General features: G+C 37.6%; 1 long non-coding RNA gene across 2 annotated transcripts; it reads left to right on the plus strand.

Moving 5' to 3' along the window:
• The first annotated feature begins 7,272 nt into the window (after positions 1-7,272).
• On the plus strand, positions 7,273-20,646 carry LOC140696937 (uncharacterized). Of its 2 annotated transcripts, none has more exons than XR_012073636.1 (3): positions 7,273-7,401; positions 8,289-8,458; positions 19,553-20,646. It is a non-coding gene; the product is annotated as an uncharacterized lncRNA (long non-coding RNA). The 2 variants fall into 2 exon arrangements; XR_012073635.1 differs by lacking the exon at positions 19,553-20,646 and adding an exon at positions 14,390-14,580.
• The last annotated feature ends 297 nt before the right edge of the window (positions 20,647-20,943 follow it).

The raw sequence follows: 20,943 nt of genomic DNA on the forward strand, positions 1-20,943 counted from the left end.
GACAGAACCCAAGCAAACTAAAATGATTTGCTTTAAATGAAGACAACACAATTGAGTCTTCTGTACTATATCAGTCCATGGTTTATTTCTAGACAAGAGAGAGACATTTGACCAAAAATTCCAAGCCAAAAGAAATACGAAAATAAAGAGCCAGGGCTGAGTTCTCTAATTCTAAGGAAGAACTCAGAGAAACGCTTCCCCCAGGATCTTAAGGGTTGAGGAACTTGATATAACTGCTCTCTATGGACACACGTGTCCACTGCCTTTCTTAATAGTTAAAAGGAGCCAATTTAAAAAAATTATGACCACAAGGATAAATTAAGCATGTCCTCAGAAAATATGGAATAAAGTTGAACCAGAATCAAGGCTGGGGGTATAATTTTGCAGGTATTTTACTTGGAGAAGGGGAGTGGGACAGAGTGATCCAATCCACAGGAAATATGATGTATTTAACAATTCAAAACTAAGGATCCAGAAGCACACAAATCAACATAACATCTCATCTGTTAAACAAAACATCGGCTAGTTCAAGAAATTTAAACAGATACATGGAGATGAGCATTTTTCCTTTTATTGAATATTCTGTTAATTCTTAAAAATATCCTTTTGGGAAAAAAGGTTCTTTACCCCCTCCATTCCATATGTGCTTCTCTAAAACCCTGCATATGTGGAAATATAGATATCCACCCAGTGAAATCTGAGTAAGTTAGGCAGATCTTCCTTTCCCTGTAAAATATAAACTGCTTACATGCACAACTCTAAGAGAGAAGAATATAAAAGGGAAGTGACCCCAGACGTCCATTTTCTTACTCTCAGATAAACACTGAACACCCACGAATTGTAAGGGAAATTGTAGACAGCTTTCAGCAAGCCCACAGAATTATTCACTAAGAGACCCAGAATGTACATTTTACTGCCTTCAGTTTCCCAATTACATTTTTAACTACAAAGTACCTTTCGCAGAGTAAAAATGTCATCGTGTGAGAAATCACATATTTCCTTTTAGTTGCCTCTGTTCAGAAAAGTTCTCCTATGTTCATTGAATCCTGAATCTGATTTCATTGTTGTAAAATTTTGAACGTGTATTCAACTACACAGTATTTCACTCTCGGAAAACCTGAGACAATGACAGGAATTCATAGTAAGTTTTCCCATTCAACCAGTAATTTCTTGAGGGAATTGCAAAGGTTCTGCAAAGAAACGGTTAATATGTATACATCTCTCTGAAATTGGCAACTGTCTTTTATTTCCTCTAATATTCTAGCCAAAGATCTGAGCTCATTTTTTCCGTCCATAGGCTTCCCCCGCCCCGCCCCCCCCCCAAAGGACTGTATTCGCTAATTATACATCCTGAAAAGAATTTGGTTCAGTGTAAGATGATCCTAGTGATATGCTAATCCCTTTTTCTGCTTGGTGCTGCCTGAAGCTTGTGTCTAACATTTTTTTCAACTGTATGACAATAAAAGTTCTGGCAACAAAAGAAATAAATGGGCAGCTAAAGAAGGTATAGCTCAAACACATGGCAGGCCAGCTCTCCCCTCTCCTTCTGGCTGCTCTTTTGTGGACTGCAGTTTGGTATCCTTAAGTCAATAGCCGAAATCCAGCCACCTTAGCAACTTAGTATGACACCCAAGCCCTCTCTCTTTACATTCATGAATAGTCAGCACCCAGCAGACAAAATAGAACTAATCTTTTTTGACAGAATTGTTCAATTTTAGAGGAAAAGCTTTTGAGTCTTCCACACATTTGCAGACTATGAGACAACAATGGCGGCAATCAAATTTTAAAAACAACAGTGGCCAACAGGGCTGGAAAAAAGTCTCTTTGAATTAAGTAGCAAATTCAGTCAATCCCAGTGGTCATAAACTTGAGGCAAACATTAATTTCGGTACGTGAAAGAGAGAGATAAACAAATGGAAAGGATATCCCAAAGCCCGGTTCTGGGCTTCAAGCAGCAATTCCTTCTGCTATGATTCACGCATCTTTTTTTTTCCCCCCAGTTTCCTTTGTATTTTTCTTTTGCGAAGACTGGTACAAATATTTCTTCCCTTTCTAAAATCATTTTGTTTGTGGGCTGGGGTGGGGGAACCCCGAGTCTTGGTTTAAAATGGTTCTTATCCAGCAGCCTTTTGTGGTCATTTGAAAGCAGTTTTACCATTTAGAAGTCCTGTAATTTATCAGTTACTTACAAGTCTAACATGTGCTAAAAATGAATCTTCTCTCAACCCTGCCCCCCACCCCCATTTAATATAAGGCATTGCTATACCTTTGGAGACAATATGAACAAGAAGGAAAAATCTACCCAGTTCATAGCAAAAACAGAAGTTAGCAACATGGTCCATGCAGCTGCAACACTGCATTTAAAATTCAGTTTCCTCATAGGAAGAGGGCTAATCCTGCCCCCGTAATTCCCTACAGCCAAAATGTGCCCCCTCCCCTAGTGACAGTGCAATGCAAAGACACTAGCACGCTTATCTTGCCTAACCAGATGGCCGACTTGGATCAATGCACACACGCCACGATCAATGGGAGAGATAAAGAATTAGGGAAACAGTGGTACATGCTCCCAGAAAGCTTGTACACTGCATAATTATTTTATGATTCTACACATGGCTACATGTGATACTGAAGTAGAGAAGGAAAGGATAATTAGAGTGCCAGGAAGAATTTTGTAGGAGACGACACTTTGTCTGTCAGCACTTCCCACTCTAGCAAACTCACTGCCCTTATCTGAAAGTGAATTTAGAAAACATGAGCAAAAATGTCAGGGGAGGTATTTCCATTTTTGCCGGGTCCTGTCACGTCCCAAAGTTTAGTGCAAAGCCCGAGGAGGCTTGCTGGGATTGGGCTGTGGCTCTCGTCATTACCACCCCCGCTTCCCCAGCCAAGGAGACCCACCAGACAATATTTGTAAGTGATGCATACTGTAACCAGGAAGAATTCGGTCTCCAAGCGATTCCGTCAAGTTCATTCAGTAAAACAGAGCAGGACGAGGCATTCCCTTAATTTCTGTGTCCTGATTGGCTAACCTAATCAATGTTTTTGAGCAGGTTAGTTACATACTTAAAACTAAGAAAAAAAATGAACTTACATCACTGCGACCCATGCAGGTTACAAAGAAAGTATATGACGGTCTGAAGCTGGCAGGTTGCCGCTTTATTCTGAATTCAGACCAAGATCATAAACCAGAACAATAAACTGCTACAATCCTCCACTGTGGCAGCATGTTCATCAGAAAAAAGAAAATGTTCCTTTGGCTCCTGGCACACGATGGGTTTCTAATAAATGACTACATTATTACTGCAAATAAGAATAATAAAAGTCTTTTACCCTGTACTATTCCAAAATTGTGTTCTTTTATCACCTTGTGTTGGATGCAATTAAAAGTAGTATTAGGTTCTCCTTTGGATTTAAGACTCAGCTTGCATGCTAATTAAAACACTCAATGAACTTTTTACACAATTTCTTATGTAAAGAGAGACGGAAACTGGAATCTTGAATTAGACACAGTTCTCCACCACTATCAACCTCAAAAACCCCCGTGGGGGAGTTAGTCATTTTAAGTAGTTGATTATATTCAAAATAGAGTGAATATTCAAGATCCAAATAATTAAAATTACTATAACTTAATTCCTAAGGATAAATAAAATATAGTCTGGGTAAAAATTCAGAGGGGGAAAAAAAGGAGTATTAATGATTGGGAAAGGCCATAGTTGTCCCCTTTCTAAGTTATTTGGGTTACGTTTGATATGATACGCGAGGTTTTTACATCCGGTGGTTCTCTCTGATGCTCTCCACAGAGTTGTCTTGTTATCTTTGCCCCAAACATTTCTCTCCTCAGCCTTGGCACGAAATAGCTAGCTATTGTAAGGAGCACTTAGCTTGGCTGTCCATAATCGGATATAGAGAAAGATCCTGGGTTTCGGGACATGATGCGTATTTTCTCACCAATTTTTAGTTCAAAACCCTTAAAAGGCAAGGCTATTACTGTTTAGGGCTTATTTCCCTTTTCTTTGAGACTCTAAAAGAGAAGTGTAAACATGCCGTGCCCTTCCAGCAGTGTAACAGACCCACCCACTGAGGGCTCCTTTTGCTGTAAAACAACGAATTCCACGCGTACCATACTTGACATATTATAACTGAGCTTGTAGGGAGTGACGGAAACCTCTGGGGGTTGGAGATGGGAAAAATCCATGAGTTGGAACTGGAGCCTTTGGGTAGAAAGATCATGTGAGGTTTCTCTACTGGCAGGATTGCCGCAGGCTCAACTCTGGGCAGGAGACAAGGGAGGTGGCTGGACCTGAGTCCCACTGCTAAGCCGGGAACCCTGGAACGAAGCTGGTGTGCTCTGAGCTCAGAGTACCTGTGGCTTCCTGTAAAAGCAAACCCTAATCCTGTCTGGAGTAAAGCACCATCAGGTTAGACCCCCCAGGTTTTCAAGGGATTAAGATGAATGAAATATAAACTTCCAGTCAAAAATCACCGACACAAGAAAATAATCCTCTATAAGTGAGAGTCACTGGATACAATCAGTGGCCTTAGATCTTCTAGGACTAAATGATCAGAATTTATCAGACATAGAGTACAAAATAAAGTTATATAATGTTTTAAAAATTGAAAGTTGGAGTCAACAATAAAAGACTATCAAAAATCATGACAGGTTGAAAAAGAATCAAACAGTACTTTCATTTATTTTTTTTGAAAGTATTGAGGAGTAACTGACAGAAAATACATTGCATTCTTTTAAAGTGTACAAATCAATGACTTTTGACATATGTACATAGTGAACCCATCGGCCCAAGCAAGATACAGATGACTTCCATCCACCTCAAGTGTCTCCTTGTGGCTCTTCATTTACACTTGATCTCTCCTTCTACCCTCGGCCCTGGGCAACCACTGGAGAGGACTGCTGATGTGGTTTGTGTCACTATAACACACTTTGCATTTTCTAGAGTTTTATTTAAATGGAGTCACTCATTATAAACATTATTGGATCAGGCGTTTTGGACTTAGCATAAGAATTTTGAGATTCGTCCACCTTTGTCGTGCTCATCAGTGGCTCATTTCTTTTTATCACTATGTAGGATTCCTCTGTTTAGATGAACCACATTTTGTTTATCCATTTCCCAGTTAATGGATATTTGGATCATTTCTAGCTTGTGGCTATTGTGAATAAAGATGCAATGAGCATCCACATAAAAGTCTTTGTGCGGACATGTGTTTTCATTACCTTTGGGTAAACACCGAGTAGAATCACTCAGTCATGTGGTAGGTGTGTGGTTTACTTTTTAAAAACTGTCCAAAAGTTTTCTAAAGGAATTGCACTCCTTTACAGCCCCGGCAGCGGTGTATGAGAGTTCCCATTGTCTCACATCCTCCTCCGCACTTGATACTGTCCATCTTTTTCATTTCAGCTGCTCTAATGAACACATAGCAGTATCTCCTTGTGGTTTTAATTTGCATTTCTCTATGGTAAGCGATATGCTTATTTACCATTCTTGTATCTTATTTTGTGAAGTGTTCAAATTTTTTGCCCATTAAAAAAATTTTTTTTGGTTTTGTTGACCTGCAAGTGTTCTTTATGTATCCTGGGTACAATCTTTACTCAGCTCTATCTATCTATCTTCCTATCTATCTATCCATTCATCTATCAATCATCTATCTACCGATCTCTGTTTACCTACCTATTGAATATTTTCCCCTATTCTGTGTCTTGCCTTTTTGTTTATTTAATGGTGTATTTGGAACAAAACTTTTTGATTTTTGACAAAGTTCACTTTATCAATTCTGTTTTATGGAGTGTATCTTTTTGTGGCTAAGAAATATTTGCCTGTTCAAAGTTTTCAAAGATTTTTTTTTTCTTCATATGTTGTTTCAGGAGATTTATGTTTTTGCCTTTTAGGTCTGTGACCCATTCTGAGTTAATTTTAGTGTATGGTATAAGATAAAAATCTGTGTTTTTTTCCCCCATACAGATATCCAATTATTCCAGCACCATTTGCTAAAAAGGACTTTTCCTCTCTCTGTTGAATTTTCCTGGCATCTTTGTTGAAACATCAATTAACTATATATATATAGGTCCATTTCTGACTCTCTGTCCTATTCTATTGATATATGCATGTATCCTTTCATCAATACTATGCTGAATTGATTTTTATAATTTTATAGTAAGTTGAAATAAGGTAGTGATAGCCTCTCATTTTGTTCTTTAAAGAAAAAATTGCTTTGGTTATTCCAAGACACTTGCATTTTGTTGTACATTTTAACATCAGCTCTCCAATTTCTGTGATCGCCTACTGGGATTTTGGTTAGTATTTCAGTTTTCAGTCTATTAATCAGTTTGGATATTAATAAACTGACATCCTAAGAATACTAAGGCTTTCAATTCATGACAATGGTATATTTCCATTTATTTAGGACTTAAAATTTTTTTCTCAGTAATATTCTGCAGTTTTTAGTGCAGAGGTCTTACATATCTTCTGATAATTTTATTTGTAAGTAGTTTTTGGTTTTGGACATTATTGTAAATGGAATTGATTTTTAAAATTTAATTTTCCATTTTCCACTTCAGAGTGACCCTTTGAAGGCCACAAAAGAACTAGGATCAAAGATGTTATCCAGCAGTAAAATGCTGCCTACTTCTCTAGTAACTTGTTGTTAATAATCATTTGTATTACATCAGTGAAAAAGAAGTACAGCCAAAATGTATCAAAAATTAAATCAGCCTTTACTCTCTTCATAACACACCAGAATATTGGGTAGACCAGTTGGTTACAACTAGGCTTAGGTTGACTGCTATCATCCCTCATCCTGGGAGCCTTAGGCAGTCCTGGGATGTCTAGTCCTCATGACTTCCTGAACATTTACCAACAACTTCTGGAAAATGCCTTGTCATACAACTATCCTTAAGTATATCTTAAAAGAGTGATTCAGTTTGATATTTCTGAGGTTCCTTCCAATACGTTAGATTTCTGAGCTTTTAGAGGAGGAATCCAAAGAGACTCACCTGTGGTCTAGTTAAGGATTGGACTCAGCTCCACAGAATAGACATATATATCCTAAACAAGCTCTGAATTGAGGGTGAGGGCTGTGCCTTAAAAGTCCCAGAGTGATAAGTAACTGCTAATTTTGTCAAGTCTTATCTTTCTTTGAAAAGAATAGATGCACTGTTTTTTAAAATGTACTCTAGATGTACTAAAATGCTATTTTCTATGAAGACCCATAAAAATATAATGAAATGAGAGAAAAATTAGACTTACTCTTCAATAACTCTCAGTCTTACTGTCTGTTTCTTTAAATACTTGTAGGAGACAGATCTATCATTGCTTCTCATGGCAGGGTCCCTGCTTGGAGGGGCCACAAGTTATATGAGCCCATCCTATGGCCACAGTCATGACTGAGGTAAGACATCTAAGTAAGGGGAGTCGGTCAAATTTTTAATTTTGTGAATTGGAATCAAGGGCTGAAAAGATTAGCTGCCAGCACTGGAAGGCCATGCAGACACGGGAGGGGTGGCCGTGTTTTGCCACATGTGAGATGAATAGACACTGTCAGTCAATCAATAGGGAGGAGCAGGCAAAAGCTCTGGAGAAAATGCCAGAGAGAAATAAAGGCAAGAGATCCAGCAGCCCCAAGGGAGAGAGAACAGACTTCATTCCAGAGGTCCTTCCAGGAGCTAAAGTGCCACTTTTATTTTTAAATAATTATTTATTTTTAAATAAAACTCAGCTTTATTTCCTATCCTGGATTCTATGAGAACTGGGTCTTTACAATAAGCCGCCCTTTATTTGTACTAGTTTGAGTGGGTTTACGTTTCCTGTAAACAAAAGGGATTTGAGAACAGCACATCCTTCTGGGCTTGGGAACAAGCTCGGTATCTTAATTCAACTCTGTAGATGACCCAGAGGAGCACTGAGTTTGACAGAGTAAGGACTAAGCAAGTTGGTTGAAATTCATGACTGTGTGACTGATCATTTTTCACTTTCAAATCTTTTAAATGTTTTCTACCATTCAACTTACCTCATCCTTAAAGTAACCTTGTTATGTTTATTATTTTTGTTAACAGAAAAACAACATTCAAAAAACCAGTCTTGTAAGTAAGAAGAACTATTGAGCATGTACCAAATGTCATTTCCAGGGCAACTAAAAGGTCCTATTCACCCATCTTTTTCTTATTTTGTAGGTCTCTAAAATACTATTAGAATTGTTCCTGAAGTCATTTTGGTCTTCCAGGTTCTTAATTAAAATACAAATGTCTTGGCTAATATTTCCCAAAATGTGTTCTGCAGAATTCTGACTGCTCAAGAGCCTCCACCCCCACCCCCCAAATGAGAGGGAGACAAATAAATAGGGAGCCACAGGATACTCTAGTCTCATCTGGGAGATTCACACGGCACGGCAGCACACTAAAGGCTCTGAGAAGCTGTGCAGTAACCTACTTATCCTGGGGTCGGTAGAGGTGAGTATGGCATCCCTCCTTAAGGAAACTGGTTCAGCATAATGACTCTTGCACCTACCTGTTGTGTGACTTAGACAAAAACAGTAGTAGGATAATAGTAGCCTGTATCTCATAGGCTTACTGGGAGAATTAAATGAGCTAGTGAATATAAAGCATCTAGCACCTGACCAGCACATAGAAGCACTCAACAAAAGCTGTTTTTATTACTAACATAGCTTTTTCTAAACTCTCTGAACTGTGCCTGTTAAACACACAGAATATATGCTTTGGAGGACGATAGGGGGAAGAAAAGAGAGAAAGGAAGCGAGAAGCATTGCAAGGGAAAGAGTGAAATAGATGACAGTGACTTTGCTTAGTTTATCATTCTATTTAATTTAGCAATGATAAATTTAGGCATAAGCCTCTCTCCAATCCTAGTTTAATAAAAAGGCCTGCTGTTAATTAATTGACAATTCAAACAGCAAGTTTATTTTAACTCTCCTGTATATGCTATCACCGTATATTTTAACTCGTTTCAGAACAAGAGAAAAAATCCTGATCTAGAAAAAGTCCTAGAAAGTACTGATCACCTAGGTATTTCCACGCAGCCTTAGAGTTCATTTTCCGGTTTATAGAGACGGCAAAGCCAAAGCATTTCCCCTCCACCTTACTCTCCTCAGGCTTAGAATTTAAGGCCAAACTCCAGCACCAGGACGAAAGCAAAATAAAACAGCAACACCCTGAGAAAACAAAGACTGGACAAGCAGAGACTGATCCTAGCCTTACTGCAATTTTTACTGCTTTTGTGTTGAGGCTCGGTGTGGGTGTGACTAGTGTTACCTCAGTCTTGCATAAGAAACTAGCGGCAGCCATTCAAAAGAAAAATGGTAATTACTCAATGAAAAGAAAAGCAACATAAAAGGCCCTTCAGAGTATTGTTTCAGAAGCACCCAAATGAAGAACATATAATTAGGGGTAAGCAAACCCAGCTCTGGCTGAGCTTGATAAACATCTTTGTATCTCACACAGTCTTCAAGAGTTCTGTCTCATTAAATCTGTCATTGCTTTTGTGCCTAGCACTCCTCTTTGCTTTTCATAAGCAAGATGGGCAGATACTCAGACAGACAGACACATGGAGAGGAATCTTACATTGGCATTTCAAGTATATTAATTTTTAAAACTTCCTTATGTGTGCCACATCATTCCCTCACCACCGGCAGCTCCAGGAAGGCAGGCAGACAGTAAGCAGGACTTGGGAGTGAATGGGGAGAGGGAAAACTGTACCACTAAAGACAGTCTGCACAGGGGTTTTGGAATTGGAGAAACCTAGGGTCTCGATTATGGCCTCACTACATAGTAACAATGTGGAAAGGGACTTCACCTCCCCAGCTTCAACTGACTAAAAGTAATGACATCTAAATTTCCAGGTGTTGTAAGGATTAAATACACTGGTAGATGTGAAATATTTAGCACGGCACCTGGCTCAAAGCCGCAGTGGCTAGTACTTAGTGGCCGTGTGTGCCAGGAATTGTGCTAAATGCTTTAAATGTGTTGTTTCACCTAGTCCTCAAAATAATCTTTCAGGAGTAGATGCATTAACTCTCTCCTCTTTATAGGTGAGGAACTGGAGCTTTAGAGACATTAGGTAATTGGCCCAAGAAACTGGCAGAGCTAGGCTTTGAGGCCATGTCCAGTTGACTCCAGACCTCACTCCTGGCTACCACATACAATGTAGTCAGACAGCAGCTTACTCTGTTTAGAATCCACTATGTGTCTGGAGCGTCACAAATTTCACAAATAACTCATTTGTTACACTAAAAAGCCAGTATTGCCTCACAGTATAAGATAAGGAATTTAAGGCATCAAGAGATTAACTATGACTCTCAGGTAAGGCTGGCTTCAGGGTCTGTGACCTGGGCTATTACTCAGGACCTTACATTTACATGGACCCCAAGCTTGGTTTACCACTCTACTGTTGCCGTCTTGAAATTCTTAAGCCATATATATATTTTTTAATACATTTTTTTGCATCATTTTCCACTGATTAAACAGCCGGTCTTGCCCTTGCCACAGTGCACTTCTGGAATCTGAGCTGGAGTTAGGGGTCCACTCCTTTCTCTGAGGGCAGCATGAGTAGCATCGTGTCTTCAGGATCCTAGAAATAGAAGCTCATAAATTAATGTTTGCAAGTACTGCTTAATGACAGGACAGTCTTAGAAAATGAATGGAATGGTAATGGAGTAGGAAAAAATACGCATTTACACTGCATTCTTATAAGTACTCTTTGAAGGAAGGAAAACTCACAGTCTGTGCTTTCAAAGTGTTCATGGCAGCAATACCATAGATTTATTATCAAAAAATGAGTGTTCTGAGATGTATCACATCCAGACACCACCACCTTTCCCACAAGAACTTGAAATAACGTCAAACATAAAAGAAAATATATGTTTATAGTGGCACTGTGGCCAAGATGCTGGCCTTATTTAATGTGTGTTGTAAAGTAAGAACTTGCAATTTGAGTTATCTAATATTGGCAGGGGAAGAGCACTTAATCACTATCAAACCTTGGTACAAAATACCCAGCATACCTCCAAACAGGAAAAATAGAGCACTTTCCCTCTGTCTTCATCTCCTGGCTCTTTGTACTTAGCATTCTTTTTACCTACCACAGTAGGCTCTCTCCAAATGTCAGGAAAAAAGGACTGCTGTCCACCCATGGCTCAAATCCGTGTAGCTTACAACCCAAAAGGAAAAGACACCATCTCTCTCCCAGACTCCTTATATCAAATCACATGCAAAGGCTCTAACTGGCCCTATTTGGAACAACATCAGTGTAAACGGGGTGGGGCAGGGAGACTGTGATTGGCCAGTCCTCAGTCACATGCCCTCCAATGAAACCAGAAGTAGGTCAACAGTCTGGCAGATAGCGTTGGCCCATTTATTTATTGTTTTTCTGAAATTCAAATTTAGCTGGGCATTCTGTTTTATTTTATCCGGCAACTCTGCCACCAGAACCACATAGGAGAGAGAAGGAGCAGTTCTCCAAAAAACAAAGGGCTGTGGACTAACACTTCTTGAAGACAGAGTTCACTTCAATCCTATTTGTTTCATATTCAGCCCCCAAAGACTAGATCTCATACCCAAATTCCTGGGGAAAATGCTGAGTTCCAGTTACAGCCCCATTTTCGGGGCCAAACCCTCCGCTTCTGAGGTAACACCACCACATGATGCTCTAAATCAATTACGTTTGCCACCACTGATTTCCACGTCCAAAAGCTATTGAAATTCTCCTTCTTAACTTTTAATTTGTTTCCCTTGTTAAATGAATATTGATGAATCCAACACAGTCACAACGCTTATGCCATTTATGCATTTGGGTTTGTTGTATCAAAAGTTCAATATAACTGTTTGGTTTTAAATGAAATGAAGACTAGTTGTCTTTTTTTTTTTTCCCAAACCAGGATATACTTTTTTAAAATGTTGAACCAAAAAAATATATCTTTCCAAAGCCTTACACAGTCAAATCCTGTTGCAGAAGAAATTAATGTATTCAATTGAAAAATATTTAAAGAAACTCTAGCCAATGGCCCAAATGTTATAGACAATATAGAACAGAATTAAATTATTGCACAAAAGGACAATTTGGAAGACCCTCTACAATATGCTAAAATGTAATTTATCCTTGAAAACTAGGCTCAAGCATTGTGACCTTGAGGTACATTTTTAAATTAAAATTAAAATTTCCCTTTTGTCCTCCCTCAGTCTTCCGGCAGTCCTTTTGCCCTCCCTTGGACTCTCATCCTCATGGAAAACATGACAAAAATGTAGAAAACATAGAACAGCACTGTCTAACTGAAATATCACAAGAGCCAAATATATAACTGAGAATTTTCTATAGGCACATTTAGAAAAGTAAAAAACAGGTAAAAGCAATTTAACAGTATATTTTATTTAAACTAAAATATGCAGAAGTTTATTATTTTGACATGTAATCACTATTAAAAATTAAAAAGGAGATATTTTACATTCTTTTTATACTTCCAGCACATTTCAATTTGATACTAATTTAATTGGAAATATTTGATCTGTTTTTAGATTTCACAAAATTTACAGCTGAAAAAGTGGATTCACATACCCAAGTTGTTCTGAATTATTTAATAATTTCCCAATGACTGAACTGAGTTTCATTTCAGGATATACATCAGTCAGGGTCCACTCAGGAGACAAAAACCACATTAGTATTTGAACAGAGAGAATTTAATTCAAAGAATCATTAGCTATACAAAATAATTAACTTGGTAACTAAACAGTTTAAAAAAAAGACAACTATGTATTCTCATAGACATAGCAACAGCAGGAAGCAGCTACCACTTCTTCTAGGGCTGGGGAAATGAAAGGAAGAGGTTGGAGTTAATAAAACTTAGACACTTAAAGATGGAGTCCTATGGAGATGAAATTCAGCCTTGGAGAAAAGAGCATTGCTGCCTGATTGGAAAATTTCTGATGAGCCAGAGTAAAACTTTTATATAGATTTCTAAACATCACAATACCAAAGCTAATACATTTTTCCACAGCTGCTAAAATAAGCCTAAATATTCATAAACATAAAATTAAAAGTATTAAGTTGATGAAGAGATGGATATAAGGGTTATTAAAATTTTCATGGTAGGGGGATTTACCAAAAAAAGTGCCTTCTTCAATTTTTGGCTATTGACAAATGATTGTCTAAGCCAGGGATCAGCAAACTATGGCCCAAATCTGGTTTGCTTCCTATTTTTGTAAATAAAGTTTTATTGGAACACAACTGTGCTCATTTATTTATGTATTGCCTATGGCTGCCTTTCCACCTGAGTAGAGCTGAGTAGTTGCAAAAGAGTCTATACGGCTTACAAAGTTTAAAGTACATACTGTTTTGCTTTTTACAGAAAAGTTTGCAGAAACTTGATCTAAATTTTTGCTGAAATAAATGTTTTTGCTCACTTAAACATGACACTAGTAGCAAAGCATTTCCTGGTATGCCAGACAATACATATTCCTGTAGTGCATAGTCCAATCCCAACTGTTGGCACACCGACATCTAGTTCTTAATGTTGGCTTACTTTAAGCTTTCCCCACACCTGAGGAACTGCATGACATCAGTAAGCATATGAATTAAAAACAGCCTGGCTACTGGCATTCTCCCCTCTGGATTTCTAAATCCTGTACTTACTTTTTCATGAAATATAAACAAAATTTGAGACTAGAGTTTATCCACATATTCCTTTAAATATTGCACTCCCTCAAAATAAAAAGACTAATCAGTACAAGAAACAGAAATAAAACACTCACATATTATGGGGTAAAATATATCTTATTCCTTGTCAAAATCAGTTGCAGTCCAAAATTATATTTCATTTTCTATTCATTACATTAAAATTGCACAAAGTTTGAGAGTCTTTCCAAATAAATTTTGATAATATAATTTTCCCAGAAATGGGAAAATAAGTCTTTTTTACACTTATTTTAAAGCTCTAAGATTAAAAAATAAAGCCAAGATTCTATTTAGGTTCCCATGAAGAAAGCTAATGTGTTTAACTTTAGGTCCTTAGCAAAAGCTGCGACTCTTCAAGAGGAGGAAAAAAGCCTAGACTGCTCTCTGACTCTTTAATCATGTCCTTCTTAATGCCCTTCATTATGTGGGCATTCCCTCCCTTTATCTATCTAAAGTCACAGACACACAAATAAACAAGAAGGCAAATAAGCTATGTTATTCAGAGCATAAACTAGTTCTGAAATTTTAGCATGTTCTCTTAAATAAAAACTTACCATTATGGGCATAATAAGCTTGATGATAAAGCTTTCTTCTCCCCACCCCCTGCCCACTTCTTCTCCTTTTTTCTCGTTACCCTTACCCATTTCCTTATTCTTTCTCCTCCTCATTCTTTTTCTTTTAATTTTCTTTTGTGTGAATAGATAAAGGCCTGTCCAAGTCCTGTGTGCCTGTGACAGAAGAGAAAAACATATGAGACAAAGGGCAGAAGATGAGAGAAAAGGGGGAAAGATGTTCAGCTAATCAACAAGAAGTTTCTTTGATTGTTAGTTGATTAAAAGAAGTAATGTTTCTATGCAGACACAAAAGTTGTATTCCATGTTGGAAAGCTTGTGTGGGTGAGTAGTGACAGGGAGAGGGGGAAGGCTTGAATAATAGAGAAATCTTCATGTTACCGTTTCTATTCGGTATTATTTTAATTGGATCACATACTACATGCTAGTACTTTCACACCAATGCCTTGCTGAGTGTTCAAGCGGACTCCAGGTGGAAGGTTCACCTGAAGGACTTGTAAAGCCAGTGAAAAGAAGAGCTTGCCTTAATGCCACCAAAATGCTGAAGGTTTCTGCAAAATAAGATTCCTGGAGCTGCTTCTTAATTAGTGGTCAAATCCATTGCTCAGTGGACAAGTAAACATGCTTTCTGCTACTAAATAGGATTCAAAAGAGAAATAATATCTAGGCTCTTCATCATAGTTTTATTCAATTCACTCAAAACCTATTATAAGTTGGTCACCTCATTGGAAATCAATCAAGAATGCAACTAATGGAGTCAAGTAAATTCTTGGGTCAAGAGAAAGAAACACTGAAAGCAGCACCTTGATTCCCATTATAGAATCTGACTCTGACAGTGAACAAGTCATGTTTCACCCCTCAATTGTGTGTTGAGATTTCATTTATCACTTTCTTGTTCTGTTTAATTAGACTTTCATAAAAGATCAAGCATCTAACCCTTGGTGCTAGTGAGGCAAAAAAGTACCCTCTGCCTGCATACAGTTGAAATTGACAATGAAGCTATAAACTTAGATTCTATTAATAATAGTAGCTAACTTTTCTGAGAACCCAAAATGTATCAGGCATTACATTAGGCAATTTGCTTGGATTACATAATATTAGATTTGGTGGAAAAACAAAATACAACAGTATGTTGCTTATAAGAATAAAAATCTAAAGCTTAAAAGACAATCCTATTAAAATAAGGAAAACAACTATCACCATTTTCACCCAAAATTGTTTTGGAGGCTCAAGAAAATACAGTAAGAGAAGAAAATGAACTAGAAATAGAATTGGTGCAAAGTGGTTGAATCAGGGATACATTTTTCAGGTAAAGTTGTTATCACTTGCCAATAAACTAAATATGAAGAGACAGGACAAAGAAGTCATGAACAAGTCTTAGGTTTTGACTCATGCAATAGTCATTTTGTATCGGGGAAAGTCTAGCAAGTAGATTTGCTGGATAAATCAAGAGCTTTGTTTTGCACGTGTTGCATTGGAGAAAGTGGTTACAGGCACAGCTTCTGGTCCAGGCAGCCTCAGTTTGATTCCCAGATTCACCACTTACCAGCTGCATGAACCTAAGCCACTCAGTGCCTCTGTGCATGACTGTCTTCACATATAGAATGGAAATAACCATTGGAGCCACTTCACAGAGTTGTCGTGAGACTCAGACACTGTGTGATTCACCAACTTATCCCAAGTTTCTAAAACAGTGCCGGGAATAGAGTGGGGGCTCAATAAATATTGTTGAATGGATGGATGTTTACTGCACATGTGAGGGGAGCTGTTGAATAGACACGTAGACACACAGGCCTGGAAACTAGGGCCAGACAGCATTTAGATATTAAAGCTAAGAAAGCAGCTATAATGAAAAGGAAGTCCTTCAGATGTCAAAACATACAACAAGCTGCAACATTTGAAACAGTGTGTTATTATTGCAAGAATTATGACAGGTCAACAGTATAGAAAGTAGAATCCAGAAACAGAAATTAATGCATAAAAAAGCACATGGGGAAGGAGTAGGCTATTCAAACAAACGATGGAGTTGGGGGAAATGGTTAAAAATTTGGGTAGGAGAGGGAATTCAATTAGAGCCTTTCATCACATTATAATCAAAATAAATTCAAGATAGTTTAAGAGGTTGAAGGTAAAATATGAAAACAAAAAACAAAAGCTGTTCAAGAAAATATGGGCAAATATTTAAAAAGCTCTCGAGAGGAGGATTTACTAAAGATTAAAGCCATGGAAGAAATCACAAAGGAAAAAAAAATAGATAAGTTTGGCAACATAAATTTTAACTTCTGAACATATAAAAAGTTACAAACAAAAAAGAAAATGGAAAACTGAGAAAATATATCTGAAAATACTACAGATAAATGATTAATCTGACATCAGTATAATTTATTAGGAAAAGTACAAACATGCTAATAGGAGAATTGACAGAAGAGAGAAACAGAAAATTTGTGGAAGAAAAATATTTTTAAAATGACATATAAATAATTTTCAATCTCTCTAGTAATTAATCAAAGACATACACTGGGGAGATAATAGTTTTTATATCAAATTAGCAAAAAATCTAAAAAATTATAATGTTCAGTGTTACCAAAGATGAAAGGAAATTAGTACTTATGATCATTAAAAGTAGAAAAATTCTAGCTGGAGTTTTCGAAATATATGTAAAAACCTTTTATTTTTTAATATGTTGTATGCTAAAGATTTCATTTATAAGAATATATGTTAAGAAAATTTACACATGGAGTAGATGTAAACATATTCATCTGCATTATTAAATATGAAAAGATGTCCAAAATGGATTAATAAGAGCAAAAAATAAGTTATAAAATAGAATATGCTGTGGTCCCAACTTTGATTAAATATGCTGTCTGAAAAAAGGATCAAAAAATAATACACCAAGCCATAAGTATGATTGTCTCTTGGTTGAAAGATTTTGTGTGATTTTTATTTTTAAATTTATACTTCATATTTTCTGTAATGAACATATATCATCATTTTAAACAGTTTAAAAATGCAATACAGTACAATTTAGCATATTACTATTACAAAAGTTTGCTGACATTGAGATTAAAATTGTGGTTGATATAATTTAATATTGTAATTGAAATTCACTCATGAGAAACTAATAGATCTATGTGAAGGTCATCAATGAATGTCAAATGATTAGGTGAAAAGTTGATGGGAACTTTATAATGGATGCATCAATCTGACAGAACCTGGGCCCTCAGATTACCCTCAGCATCAAGAAAGAAGGATCACTAGCCATGCAGTGTCTTGTGATGTGATGCAGCTGGAGGTGCAGGGCACCACTCATGAGTTTTCTCGCCAGAAGGAAAGACGGGAAGGAGGGAGGGAGGACAGAAGGGATGGAGAGGAGGAAGAGCCTAAATCTGGTCAAGCTTATAGATCTACCAGTTTACAGAAAGGCAGGCGATGGGCAAATAAGCTGAGCCACGAGGAGGCTAGTAGCTCAGTTCAGAGAGCAGGGCAATCAACAGGTTAGACAACCTGGTCCTTTCAAAACTAAATGGTAAGAATAAAAGGGGAAGGGATGCACTAGAGATTAAAAAAAATTTGAGAAATATAGTAACTAAGTATGATATACGGTCCTTTTTTGGATCCTGATTTGAACAAACAAAAGTCGTTTTTTAGATTACGGGCCATGTTACATGAAACCAAAGAGTTTTTGTTAATTTTGTTAGTTGTGGAAATAGTGTGTTATATTTAAAATATCCTTATCTGTTAGATATGAATACTGAGGTGAGTGACATTATATAATGTCTGAAATTTGATTTTAAATACGCCAGAATTTAAAAAAAAATACCTGTGTGTGATGGAGGAAGCTATATTGATAAAATAAAATTGACAAAAATTTTGAAGCTTAAATGAGGCATGCATTGGGGTTCAATAGACCACCTCTTCACTTTGGTGTATATTTGAAAATATCCATTATTAAAATTAAAAAATAAAATGCTAAGATTATTAGCGTGGACTTCCGGGTGAAGGAAAAAAATGTTTCTGCTGATAGGTTGGTGTCATTGTCCAAATTTGCAAATGTGAACATTTTTATTCTTTAAAAATTAAGCTCTTACATCTCTGACTAGGACAAAGAGATATTTGGGAATTCTTAGTTTAACATATACGTAAGTTTTCGAAAATGGTAAGGAAAATCATAGAGTAAAGCAGACTGCGAGAAGATGTTGTGGGAAGAACTATGTCTGAAAGCCAAAAAAGAAAACATAACAACCTCTGTAAGACACAGAACACGTTCTCTGTAAGGTGTTGATAAGAATGACTGAGACTTGGTGGAAGGTATGCCCAGTGGTTGAGTACATGCACAAGGTCCTGGGTTCAATCCCCAGTACTGCCATTAAATAACTACATATATAAACCTAATTACCTCCTCCACTGAAGGAAAAAAAAAAAAAGAATGACTGAAACCTTCAGATTTCCTAAGAAGAAATAAGGGTCCTCCAACTTCCTGTCCAAAGGGCAGCTTAGTAGGGGAAAAAAAAGGAATCATGAGCATTTTTAAGGTTGCATTCTCTCCAGCATACTGGATGCCCACATCCTACAAGGACATGCCCTTAGTTCCCTCTGAGTTGGTAGACTATCAGTTCCAACCTCACACTTTTGTTAGGCATGACTTAGCTCATCACACTTGCTCTGTTCCTGTCCTGTTCCTACTAGAATGTAAGAGTCATGAAGGCGGGGACCCCGGCACACAGTATGTACTCAATGAATACTATTTAATTGATTCTCTCTGCCCTATTCTACATGTTAAAGGTTTGTTTTTTTATTGAAAATGGCAAATAAAGGCTTTAGAGCCCCTGAAGATTAAATACTAAAATCCCCATCACAATTTTTTTTGTTCTTATGAAACTGCATGGATTCAAAGGACATTTATAATGCCTAGTAATGCTCTAGGAAGTTAGCCAAGAACTCCACCATCGCCTCGGAGTTTTAAACCTTGAGAACTTTTCTCCTGGTGTGTTTAAGAGTATTCAAGCTCATTCTGCATGAGGAATGTATTGGCTCATGTTGACATTTTTGTCTCCCCCCATTTCCCCCCTCAGTCACACTGCAGTTTCCTTTCAGGGTCATACACAATCCCAGCAGCCTTTTTGGTGTGAGGAAGATAGCCCTACGTGCTGCCTTCAGCTCTCACGGCTCTAATAAGAGACAATCCCTACAGCATAGTACAGCTTCTCAGCGGGATAAAAGCTAGTTTCTATAAGGTAATATTTCTCTCTTGAGAAAGTATAGTTGGTAACTCTGGCACTATCAAATTTCCAGGTCATCTTTGCTTGCTGGGAAAAAGAATCCTTATGAAGAGAAGTTGCTTCCTGGAGGGAGAAGAAGGCAGCAATCGCCACCCGAAATGACCCCGTTCCCTGGAAGGGTGGCTACAATGGGCCACTGGGAGGCTGCTGAGTCGTTGGGCAGAGGAGGTTTGGGTGACCGCAGAAGGGAAGATCCCTTAAATGGGGTGACTTTCGTGGCCCTTCTGTAAAGCTTTCACAAACTGGCCAATGCGGTCATCAACCACGCTCTGGTCATTTTTAAGTTGTTGAAGTAGCTCAATGGATTAATAGGACATTGCATTCGCTTTCTCAAACTCACATGCACACGGTCATTTAATGCCATTTTCAAGGGCACAAGGAAAGAGATCTGAGAGCCCTGCAAGTGAACAGAGAATAACAACAACATAAAGCCATCATCACCCAAACAGGGAGAATACTTCATGGGAGAACTCGTGCCTCCCATTGCCCCTGTCCTGCTCGCTCTCCACGGAAAGTCTCTGCTTTCCCACTCCTGCTTTATTGGGCAACCCCGCATCGGAAGTGGAGGAGGGAGCTGTGCTAGGGAAAGTCACATCTCCTCCAACACAAACCCTCTCCCCTTAAAGGACATATACGCTCAACTCATTCCATTCCTAGCCTCACCCCAGTCAAGAGAACAACTTCTTGGTGACCTCTGGAGTTTACCTTGGTTTTTCGAAAATCTAGGTAGACCTCATAGAGAGGGGAGAAATCACTTGATGTAGAATTGTATCCTGGAGAGCTGATTCAGGTCGAAGTTTTACAGCGTCATTATTTGGTCATATTTACCAAATGTCTTACCTGCTCTATTATCTGTTTTTTCAGATGTGTGCTGGTTTTGATTTTTAATTGCTCTTATTTACTAAATGTCTTACTCATTATATTATCTGGTTTCTCAGATGTGCTCTCTTTTTTATTTCACTGGAAAGAGTCTAGCCTAAAAATATCGGTGACTTGCTTAGTAATTGCAAATCTGTCAGTTGAACTGTCAAGCATCCTGCACAGGTTGAGCTGGCAGATTCCATGGCAGTGGCTGGTGTTTCTTTAAGTCTTCATCCTTACCATCAATGCATTTTATGAGAACTAAAGAATTTGCCTTCCAAAGGAATTTTTAAGTGCTAACAATTTATTTGATAAGGATCAAATATTTTGTTGTTTCAAACGCTTTCAAATATTCAAAAGGACTGTTTCAGTGGTCCTCTCATCATCTTCTAAAATCAGACAAGCAAACAAATAAACCTTCGGAATCTATTGTAATTTAAATAAGTTATATTAGTGCTTAAATTTCTGAAAATACCCATGTGGACAATTATATTCTAATATGTCTATCGGAGGAGGTAACAATGGAAAATGTTTCCAAAAAGG

The sequence above is a fragment of the Vicugna pacos genome, chromosome 6, assembly GCF_048564905.1.
Source record: "Vicugna pacos chromosome 6, VicPac4, whole genome shotgun sequence".
Lineage (NCBI taxonomy): Eukaryota > Metazoa > Chordata > Mammalia > Artiodactyla > Camelidae > Vicugna > Vicugna pacos.